Consider the following 12144-nt stretch of genomic DNA (forward strand, 5'->3'; position numbering starts at 1 on the left):
AGAATTCACTCAATTCTCAGAATTCAAGTCTTCAATTCCCATGTTGGAATTCTGGGAGATGAGGTCCACATATCTTCAAATTGCCCAGATTGAGAAAAATTGTGCTAAGCATTTAGATAACAATAAAAACTGGGTGGGGGAATGACGTTATCAAAAAAAGAAAAAAGAATACATATTTTTTTTTAAAAAAAGTTAAAACACAGTCCTATTTATATCTATTTAGAAGTACATCCCTTTGCATTTTGATAGTAATTATTCTTAGATATGCTACAAATAATGCAAAAAGAAAAACAACCAGAAATCAAGGCTACATATTTCAATACTAAATTGAGTTCAGTGTTATAGTAAACTACACAAGCTCTTATTTTCACAACTGAAAGATATTGATTTGAGCTGTAAATGCTTAGATTTATTGAAAGTGTAAATCATTTTCTCCCTTGTAATAAAAACTGGAAAGGAAAAACATGAGATGAGCCTGAATATGTCTACTTTGAAGCAGGTCTTACTAAGTATATAATGTGAGTTGGATTGAAATCTAAACTACACTTTTAATTACAAACTGTTTCATCCTATAAGACATTAATCAAATTGATTTAACTTACTTAAGAAAGTGAGGGGAAACATGTTGAAATACTGGTCTTTATCTTTTCTGCATTACATTATATTTAAACCATACAGATTTCAAAGGAATTATTTACAAGTAAATATGTGGAGTACTGAACCTATATTTCATGCATCTTGAAACAAAAACAAAACATTCCATTCTCAGAAAACTCAACTTTCAGTTAAGTACAGCTATTTCCAACACCTAGAGAATGCCTGTTGTTTAGTTGCATAAACTCAGAATTTACAAACAAAATATTTAGATCTCTATGCTTGAATAAAGGAATCAGCATTGAAAAGAAAAGAAAAAGGAAAAGAATCAAATGTCAAGATCCTTTTTCTTGGTTTATAAAGATATTTGTAGATTATACAAAGAAAGAAAACCAATCCAAATGTTTACCAGTCTCTATATCTGAAATGGTGCTCAAACAAAATGGTACATTTCATAGGCTGTTGTTCTATTAATATGAACACAAGTACATATAGCAATGTGCTGGCTGGCAGCCAATGTTAGCTATTAACTATATATACTGAAACCTGTCATAATGTTGTACATACCAAATGGTCTATGTAACACTTTTTGAACTGTTTTAATTTTTCACCGATTAGCTTTTCAGGAAGTCAAACATTTGGCAACAGGAAATATATATATATATATACTTAAACTTATGTAGATGTCCTTAAATTGATTCTTGTTAACCCAAAGCAATTCAAAACAAATCTATCTCGTTCTCATAAGATTAAAAGTGATTAGAAAGTTTGTTTCAGGAGGCATCCAAATTGAGACACAAGTTTAGATATGTTTATTTTCAAAGATATAGCCTTACTCCATGACAGTTAAGCAGAATATACTTCACTATTAGCATTCAATGAAGCAACACAAATTGATCTCAGTGATTGCTTCCTCTCTTTGTAAATCTTTAGTCAACCAAAAATCTATATACAAGGCAATTTGACCTCAATTTAAATTCAGAAAGTGGTTAAATTAATAAATGATTTTTAAAAAATTCAGTTTAATTTACTTAGCCCAGAATCCATTGAATAATGCTATGGTTCAATACACCTGCCTGCTTACTTGTTACATCATTTCCATTTGCAAAATAAACTTTGTATTCTCAGCAGAGCAACACATGGACAGAACATAGCATTTTAACAGAGTGCAATTCTGTACATATCAAGCTTAACTATAACTTATGCTGATAGAGATCAATGTAAATAGAGAATCTCTTACCCCAGTTCGTGTTATAGAGAAGCCAACTGAGAGGGGGGGGAGAGAGGGAGAGAGAGAGGGAGGGAGAGGAGAGAGAAAGAGCACGCAACACTCTTTAATACTTCAGGAAACTGCAGTGTTCAGCTGTTTCTATAAAGCTTCCAAATTGGACTGCTGACATTATAATCAACTGTTTAGGACAGCGATCGCGAGACTTGGCAACAGGAGTTTGATCTGAAGGCAGGCAGTCTTTATATCTGACATCTGTTCAAAATAGCTGAAAGACTTGAGATTTAACAGAAGCAGGGGATTTCAACATTCCAACTTCTTTGATTTCTTAGAAAATGGGAAATGAAAGAAGTTTGAAAAAGCTACCACTTCCCTTTTACTTCTACAGAAGAAAAAAAGTCAGTGACAAGATATCTGTACTCCCTCCCCTGCCCATGTTTGCTTTTGTCCTGTTCCATTCACGGATAAGAATAAAAAAGGTATTGTACTATGTTCTTGGACTTCAGAAAATCTGATGGATCCTAAATGGAGATCACACCATTTTTTATATATTTTCAATTTTGTTTTGCTTCTTTTTGTAAAGAGAAGTAAACATGGGATATAACAGAAGAGAAACATTCAAGGAAGAAAATAAGAATATTGAGAGGAAGGGAGGAAGAGAGGGAGGGAGAGAGGGAGGGAGGAAGCAAGCAAATATTGCAGGATGTGTATAAAATATGGTATAGATGATACAGAATGGGAAGTAGAACAACTGGACCAAACATCACTATGATTGAACATGCAATAAAAATAGCAAAAACAAGAAAAGCCACAGGACCTGATGATATCCCAGTAGACATTTTAAAATTGCTACAAGACAATGGGAAGATTTTTTTTACTGCAGCTCTTCAATCAAATATATGAAACAGGAAAGATACCAAATGATTGGCTAAAATCAACCTTTGTGACAATCCCCCCCAAAAAATAAATGCAAAGAAGTGTACCGAATGCAGTACAATAAGCTTAATGAGTCATGCCCTGAAAATATTCCTGAGAATAATTCACACAAGAATATACAACAAAATTGAGGAGTGTCTAGGTAACACACAATTTGGTTTCAGAAACAATCTTGGTACACGAGATGCACTATTCAGCATTCAAGTTCTTGTACAGCATTGTACAGATGTCAATCACAGTGTTTACATGTGCTTCATTGATTTTGAAAAAGCATTTGATAAAATAAGACACAGCAAACTATTAGAAATCCTGAAACAAGGGGGACTAGATGACAAAGACATCCAAATCATAAAGAATCTATATTGGCATCAGGTAGCAAATGTGACACTAGGCCAAAAATACTCAGCTGATGCAGAAATATGAAGAGGGGTCAGACAGGGATGTATTCTGTCTCCACTGATGTTCAATATCTACTCTGAGTCAATTTTCAACGAAGCACTGGAGAACATCAATGCTGGCATCAAAGTAAATGGTGTTTGGATCAACAATTTAAGTTATGCTGACAATACAGTTCTGCTTGCCAGTAAGCATGAAGATCTTCAGCTCCTCATCAACAGAGTCACAGAAATATCTGAAAAATACAGCTTGAAGCTTAACACCTCAAAAACCAAGATCATGGTCATCAGCAAACAACACGTTAATTTACCACCAATAAATTCGGAAAGAATACCATTAGAAAAAGTTGAAAGGATCACGCACCTCAGTTCTAATTTACGTGAAAGCTGTGACATGACCACTGAAGTAAAGACAAAGATAGAGAAAGCTTGAACAGCATTCTTCAAAATGAAAAAGGTCTTCTGCCTAAGATTGAAAATCAGGCTTCTCAGATGTTATATTTTTCCTATCCTGCTCTATGGAGTAGAGAGTTGGTCTCTGACAGAAGGCAACCTGAAGAGACTAGAAACATTTGAAATGTGGATTTACAGGCAGCTGTTACATATAAGCTGGGTTGACAAGATCAGAAATGAGGAGGTGATAAGCCGCCTGGGAAAGCCAAGGGAAATCATCAAAACAATTAAAAAATGAAAGTTAGAATATTTCGGACATGTGATGCGACACCCAGAAAAATACGGCATACTCCATTTAATCCTCCAGGGAAAGATTGAAGGCTAATGAGGTCCAGGCAGAAGAAGAACATCATGGCTTCAAAATCTAAGAGACTGGTTTGGACAAAACTCAGCAGCACTTTTTCGTGCGGCTGCTCATAAAAACATGATTGCCAACATGATCGCCAATGTTCGATAACAGATATGGCAGAAGAAGAAGAAGTATAAAATATTAATATTTTATTATTCATAACAGTTGAAAATGAGTACAAAGATACTTTTGGTTTATGAAAATAAGAAAAGGTATTGTTACATATTTTTTTGAAAATCCTCCATATCCAAATACTCTTAACTAAATACTTTCAAAGGATAGCATTATTATTGTGAAATTGTAACAAAAAGTATAACCATTTCTGTTCCTTTTACTAAAACCTTGATTTTTCTTTTCTTTTCAGGATATATAATCCTTATATAATGCACTGAAAAACATACATTTAGCAAAACATGGTACCTATTTTTGGAGAGCAAAGAATTTTCTGCGGTCTTTGATATCTTTCATGAATTTTGTCACTGCAGACTATTTTCAGATATATTACTGAATGATTAGCTTCATGGAGAAGTGATGCCAAGGAATCACACAAAAAGGGTAAGTTGTTTGTTTGTTTCGACTTTTAATTAGCTCTGCAAAGTTAGACTTTTCAAAAGTCTGAATACACATTGCCTGGCAACTTACAGAGGACCAAAGAAGGTTGTGCCTGTGTGTGTATATGCGTGTGTCTATAAAGGAATTGTTTAGCATGCCCTAAATCTTTGGGGCATCACTGTTGGTGAACTCGATTGATTGGAATATTTTTTCCCTTCTTCTTTTGCAGTATTACAGTCTCTTCTATCCAGGGTTCTTTAAAAATCAGTTGTGGTCTCCCCCCCCCTTTTTTTTTGTTTGTTTGTTTAACATTCTTCTCTTTCATCAACCTCTGTGCCTCTTGCCTTGAACCTTGTTTCTTGACTCAGACCAGTGGTGGGATTCAAATATGTGAACAACCAGTTCTCTGCATGGATGCTACTTCTAGAAGTCCATTCTGGACCTGGGCAACAAAAAATTAGCTACCGGTTCTGCCAAAGTGGTATGAACCACTGACTCAGACTGTACCTTATCTCCAACTAAAAAAGGTCTGGAGCTGGAAACTACAGAGCCATACTTTCTCCAAGTCTGACAAGGCACAAAGATGAATCATCCACCCAAATCACTACAAATAACTCACAGAGAGTCTAAAGGACATACAAAAAAAGACATGGGACAATGTCTTCAGAGAGACATACCAATGACTTCTACAACAATGTGATGGATTTAATGAGTCTTCCCAGGCCAAATCTAGGTTCTCTCCTATAATCTTAGGAGCAGGTTCAGTGTCACACTAAAATATCTCTTGGAGCAACTTGCAAAAATTAACTATGACATTTGCTGAAACACATAACAAATGGCACAAGAAAAGCAACTCAAAGGGGAAAAATATAATTGACAGGTTTACTCTGTGTGAGCTAAACCATAAAGTAAGGCAACAAGTAAAGGAAGACTATACAAACTCATAAAAAGCAATAAAGGCAAAAGGTAGCATCATAAAGTGTCAGAAAAAAAATGCAACAGAAAAGAGGGCTCTTGAAACCTTTCAAGAAAGATGATAAATGTCACTACAACCAAAGGAAGAGAAATTGAAAAAGAGTACTAGTTTCATTGCCTCAAAAGCAGCTATCACAAAATGTTATCATTCAGAGGGATACTCAACAGTGCCAAAAATTGAAACAAATGAGGTTCTTCATGAAATAAGACTAGAAAAGTCAAGCAAAGCCCCAGACGTATATGCGGTTACCTCAGAAATTTACAAATGAGTGAAGAAATACTTGCAAAAAATAGTGATCACATTCTTCAATAACTGCTTAGATGCAGGAGATATTACCAAAGAGTTGAAAAAAGAGGAGGAGGAGAAGGAGAAGGAGAAGGAGAAGGAGAAGGAGAAGGAGAAGGAGAAGGAGAAGGAGAAGGAGAAGGAGAAGGAGAAGGAGAAGGAGAAGGAGAAGATCTTCAAGAGATTATAAACTTCTATCTGATCTACCTATTTCCTACAGCCCAGAAAGTTTTCACACATGTCATAACCAACAGATTGGAAAAACTCTGGAATGAGTATCAGTCTCAGGAGCAAACTGGCTTCCATAAAAACTCTTTAACCATTGACCACATACATACAATCAAGTAGATCATAGACTGAGCATGAGATGTACTGTACATATGCCCTATGTCCAATGAAAAAGTATTTGATAGTATACAGTTAAAAGAAGTTATAAAGGACTTAAGAAATCAGAGCATCAATGAAAAAATGTGGCTATTAAACATAATAATGAAGGCTGTTCAACCAATATTAAACTATTTTATATTCAATTAAAGACTGAGAAGTCCAACAAAGCAACAAACTTTTCCCCAAACTTTTCACATTAGCCTTTCAGAAGATTTAATTGGGAACTGAAACATTAATATAAATGGTAAACAACCCACTTACCTATAGTTTTCCAATTACCATATGGTTGTCAGTTACAATCTCAAGCACTTGTCAGCTAACTAAGGTATGTAGGAAGCACATCACAATAGTAATGGCGGACTTTAACTAGCCTGACATCAACTGGGGGACAAACTCTGCACCAAGTGGAAGATCAAACAGATTCCTGACAAACCTAGCAGACAACTTTGTCTCCCAAAAAGTAGAGAAGGGAAGTAGGGGATTAACCATTTTGGATCCAATTCTCACTAACAGAGATGAAATGATAGAAGGTGTTGAAGCCACAGGAACCTTGGGAGGAAGTGATCATGTAATATTGGAATTCAGCATTATGGAAATACAAGCAATAGAATACAGTCAAACTAGAGTCTTGGACTTTAAGAGAGCTAATTTCAATAAACTTAGAGAGGGCTTGGGAAGGATTCCATGGATGAGAATCCTCAAGGGGAAAACAATTCAAGAAGCTTGGGAAATTTTGAAAAGTGAGATAATAAAAGCCCAGTCTAGCACAATACCAACAAAGAGGAAAAATAACAGCTCTCAAAAGAAACCAGCATGGCTGCATAAAGAACTCTCTGATAAATTGAAAGATAAAAAGGACAAGTATAGAAAGTGGAAAGAGGGGCAAATAACTAAGTCAGAATATCAGCAAATAGCCCGAGCCTGCAAAGATGAAGTGAGGAAAGCTAAGGCTCAAAATGAACTAAGGCTTGCGACCACAGTCAAAAATAACAAAAAAAAGCTTCATTCAACATGGAAAAAACAAGAAAAAGGTGAAAGAAATGATTGGTCCATTAGTGGGTGAAAGTGGCAAGAAGGTGACTTATGACCAGTGGTGGGATTCAAATAGGGGAACAACCGGTTCTCTGTGGATGCCGCTTCCAGAAGTCCGTTCTGGGCCTGGGCAACAAAAAATTACTACTGGTTCTGCTGAAGTGATGCAAACTGGCTGAATCCCATCACTGCTTATGACCATTTTTCAGACTTACGACCTTTGCAGCATCCCCGTGATCACGTGATCAAGGTTTGGCCGCTTGGCAACTAACTCACATTTATGACGATCGCAGTGTCCTGAGGTCATCTGGTCCCCTTTTGTGACCTTCTGCCATGCAAAGTCAATGGGGAGCCAGATTCACTTAACAGCTGTGTTACTAACTTAACAACTGTTGTAACTTCAAACCGTCACTAAATGAACTTGTTGTAAGTCAAGGACCTCCTGTAATCAAGATTAGTAGGCAGAGACCAAAGAGACTCTGTGACAGGTCAGAATGCAATTCTGGAGATTGTGTGAGCTCAAGATGTGACTTTGATGTAGCTGCTCAGTTATGTCCTACAGATAGGTGGAATGTGTTTACCTTCAGGTGGGCCCTTGTGGGTGGGAGGGACAGGAGGAGGGGGATTCTGGAGTATTGGGAAGTACATCCCCCCGCCCACAGTTCCTCAGCCATTCTTGTTCCAGTAGACTTTGGTCTTTGCCTTTGCCCTTGGATTTGAGTTTTATTTTATTTCCTGAATTCTTTCTAGACTTGTCACAACTGCTCACCCCCCACACACCCATCATTCTTAATACACCTGATTTCTCAAGAAGGAGAAGACAGAGATTAACTTTTTACGTGGGTTTGTTTGTGTAAGCTTTATTAGCTTTTTACACAAGAAAGGTCAATATTTAAGGTGGAAGGATGGAAGGAAGAGGGAGAGGAGGGGAAGAAGAAGAAGGGAAGGAAGGCAGGAGAGCAAGAGGAAGAAAAGGAAAGAGAGAAAGAGAAAGAAAGAAAGAAAGAAAGAAAGGAAGGAAGGAAGGAAGGAAGGAAGGAAGGAAGGAAGGAAGGAAGGAAGGAAGGAAGGAAGGAAGGAAGGAAGGAAGGAGTGGAGTTGGTTGTTTTCTTGCAGATGTTTCATTACCCAACTAGGTAACATCATCAATGCTAGAAGGAGTCGTGGGATGGAAGAGGAGGACTGTGGGGTCTTTGCTGCTCTCTGAGCTTGGTGGTTTTCTTGCAGATGTTTCATGTCCCAAACTAGGTGATGGTATTACTTAATTTGGGTAATGAAATGTCTGCAAGAAAACAACCAAGCTCTGAGAGCACCAAGGATTCCTAAACTTTTACCAAGGTGAAAGATCCTGGCTCTGATCCAATAGGATAAAAAAGAAAGAAAATCTAATCGGCGGTCAAATCTTTCATTAGGTGCCTTCAAAAGCTTCTGCCCTTTTGCGAATTCTGTGGAAGGGTTTGGTTTATTTTACTCCTAACCCTGTCATTTCCTTGCAGAATTATTAATTTATCATCTTACCTTTGTTGGTTGGCACTTAGTGCCAAGACATTTTTTTCCAGCCTTAACCTGAACTCTTTCATTATGATTGCACCATAATAAATAAATAAACTTGTTTCCTTGCCAGTAAAATAGTTTATATTGTTCTGGGTTAGCAGTATGTATAGCCGGATTAGATGAAGGGTCCTTTTGCTTGCTTCCTTGGAAATGCAAGGTGTGTCTTTTGACAATAAACTGCTGAATGAGCCTGATTCAAGCTTTCCAAGGACATTAGATTTTTCAAACAATTTTTCATTAAGATGAGATTAGCCTAGGAGACCTCATTTGTCTGAATGGGCTTATTGTATCTGCTGGAAATCCAGGGTGGGAATTCTGCTTTAGTCGATATTTCTACCTGCAACGGTGGGAATGCAAGGAAATTGTGACTCAGTTTTTCTGCACAGCCTGAAGCCAGGCCATGTAGTTAAGAATGGGATTTCAGCAAATACCCTCAACTTTGTCAAATGTATACAGATCGATTTGTCCCTTTTCCTTGTTTTCAAGTTTTATATTTGGCCTTTGATATTACTACGGGAGTCAGCATATCTTTGGGTGTATTTAAGCACATTTGGAGTTTGGGAGGGAGGGAGGGAGCGAGGGAGGGAGGAAGGAAAGAAGGAAGAAAAGAGAGAGAAAAGAGAGAGAAAAGAAAGAAAGAAAGAAAGAAAGAAAGGAAGGAAGGAAGGAAGGAAGAAAGAAAGAAAGAAAGAAAGAAAGAAAGAAAGAAAGAAAGAAAGAAAGAAAGAAAGAAAGAAAGAAAGAAAGAAAGAAAGAAAGAAAGAAAGAAGAGCACTTTTCTGGAAGGGAAGGAAAATTTAGCAAAAGGGATGCAACAATGAGTGTGGTGAGTCAATCAGCATCGGTTGCAGCATCTGGTTCCTAGTTTGTTCTCTACATTGTGCCCAATGTTCACCTGGGCACCAAGGCATTTTTGTCTGGACGCAAGTCCCTTTTCAGTGGTCGCCCCTGTTTTCTGGAACCTTCTCTCCCAAATACAGGTAGTCCTCCAGTTGTTTTTCTTAGAAATCGGGTCCTCTGCTTAAATTGATTTCCAAGTTTATACAAGAAAAGTTAGGCAATGTTATACGTTTGTTATTATTTCTTGTTTTTAACCATGCGTAAGCTGTCTGGTTTAGCTATTTATGAGTTGAACAGCTATATAAATCTTCTAAATAAATAAATACTTTCTCTTTGAATATAGTATATTGCAATTTTAACAATGGAAAATTCTGTTGTATATGAGAAGCAAACAGATTCTTTTTGTATAACTTATTAAAGTAATAGAGTCTGCATAAGCAGGTCTTAAACTTTTATTGATTGTTGAAAGGTATGATATAAATCATTATAATCTAAAATGGTTATTTGATGGGTCATCGTTGGAATAATTCTCTTCTTTGTGCTTATATTTAGCAGTAAAACTTTCCTGAAAAGTTCCTCTTTCTGATGCAGAGTTTATGGTTAGAAAAACAATTACTTATAAATGAACATTTTCATTTTATCATAAGGTATCCAACTAATTAATTATGCTGAATACTTTCCTTTTTGCTGAGGTCACTGCCAACAGAGAGAAGTTTAAGATAAAGTTCCAGAAATACTCTGTAAATTGTTCAAAACAAATTCTTGAACAAGATACTGGATTTTTTTTCCCCAGATCACCAACAGCTTTCCTCAAGGCAAAACTGCTGCTAACTCCCTGTCTTGTTTTGAATACAATTGAGAAACACAAGATGGATGTTCCCAAGTAGTTCTGCAGAGCTGCAATCTTAGTACAGAAACTTATCTGTTAGATCAACTTTGTTTTACCCCGTGCACTCTGAAATCTGCACATCCCTTGTTTGCCAGGGGAGATTCTTAGTCATCCAGGTTATAGTTGTTTCAAAGGTTCTTTCTCCAGCATGATTGGATGGAGAATTCACCAATGGGGTTATCTTAACCTTCCTGCTCCAATCGAGACTAAGTCCGAGCTTATAAATGCCTATGCTCCGCCATGTGCTCCCCAGTTTTTCGACTTAGTCTTCAAGCTCCAGACGCATTTAAAATAGAGAAAATCCAAATTTACCATTGTTTCACAAATTGACTGATTAGAATTAATTAATTAATTAAGGATTGCAGGCAGCTGCCTGCCCAAGCTGAATCAACAAGATCACGGAGCAGGCTTACAGATTCCCCAAGGGAACAACTTGGAGGATTTTATTCTGTTCCTTTGTTCTCCGGAGTCACCCTCGAGCATCGGGACTGACCGATCATCGCAGAGACTTCACGGCACTGAGCAAGGTCCCTACACACAGCTGATCAAGGGAAGCCTCTTCACAAGGCCGTTATGTTCATTGGCTTGAGTTCCTTCAAAAGGCAACTGGACTGATTTTTTTTCCTTGAGAAAAAAAAAGAAAACAATTTGCTTCTCATCCAAAAAGCTTCATCAGTTCTGATGGCGGGTTCTATCTATCAGTTATATCCTCCCCCCCCATCAGAACTGATGAAGCTTCTTGCATGAGAAGCAAAATGTTTTCTTCATTCTGATTCAGATTAAATGTATATACCAATTTCAAAAAAAAAAGTAAGATGCAATGTATCTTACACTTTTGTTAGGTAATTTAAATTGTAAGATAAATGCAGTATAAGATATGATGATGTGTATGAGTACAACTTTTAAAACTATAGAAACTCTACTAATCTTGACATTATATAGGTTTTGATTTCATCACTTTGTGGAACAGTCAACAAGTAGAATTTCTCGCATTTTCTACCATGCCAATTGTTACAGAATCATTAACAATGGTTTTGTTTTGTTATGATACCTTGTGCCAAAATGTGCTATAGAGCTATTACTGTATTTGCCTTTGACAAAGGCCTTTATAAGAGCATCTTCACAAATCACCTGATATAATCCGTTCTGTCAGTACAGTCTGCAGGCTGATTAAATAGATATTTGAAACAAGACAGCCACGGCAGAACTATGCATGCTTTTAGGTAACTTCTAAATAAGGAATCCTTGGTACTGATCTCCAGTTCCAATGACTGTGAAATAGTGATTAAGCTGAATAAAAACCATAGGCGCTCAGCCTCCTCCTCCCCCAGAAAAAGTGATCTTCTAATGCCAGGTCAAGTTTCCTCCAGGTTTTGCATAAATATTGTCCTTCAAACAAAGAGGATTTTTCTCTGCCCTTCTTAAGGAAGGGGACTTCATACCTCTCAGCTATTTTTCTGAGAGGCCAGTTACATTTTTCATTTAAATTTAAGAACAGTTGTGGCATTTCAATTGCTGTAATTTAGTTTTTAATCTACCAACAGAGCACCAACCAAACTTCCTGTGTGCATGATAGAGCAATGCAATGAGGCATGATAATGCCTTATTTCCAGGGCATTCCTTGGAGTGAAAGTGTAGCCAGATGTGAACCTGTGAGAAGATGTTTCTGCCAAT

At 37.0% G+C, this 12144-nt stretch overlaps 1 protein-coding gene across 1 annotated transcript in view; it reads right to left on the reverse strand.

The window, feature by feature from the left end:
• The window catches only part of BCHE (butyrylcholinesterase), a 37419-nt gene extending 35547 nt beyond the window's left edge, over positions 1 to 1872 (reverse strand). The window contains exon 1 of the mRNA XM_015821615.1: positions 1835 to 1872. The gene's annotated coding sequence lies outside the window, so the exon portion shown is untranslated. The remainder of the gene's footprint in view (positions 1 to 1834) is intronic.
• Positions 1873 to 12144: the final 10272 nt, after the last annotated feature.

This window comes from Protobothrops mucrosquamatus, unplaced genomic scaffold (assembly GCF_001527695.2).
Source record: "Protobothrops mucrosquamatus isolate PMUCROS unplaced genomic scaffold, P.Mucros_1.0 scaffold1364, whole genome shotgun sequence".
NCBI lineage: Eukaryota > Metazoa > Chordata > Lepidosauria > Squamata > Viperidae > Protobothrops > Protobothrops mucrosquamatus.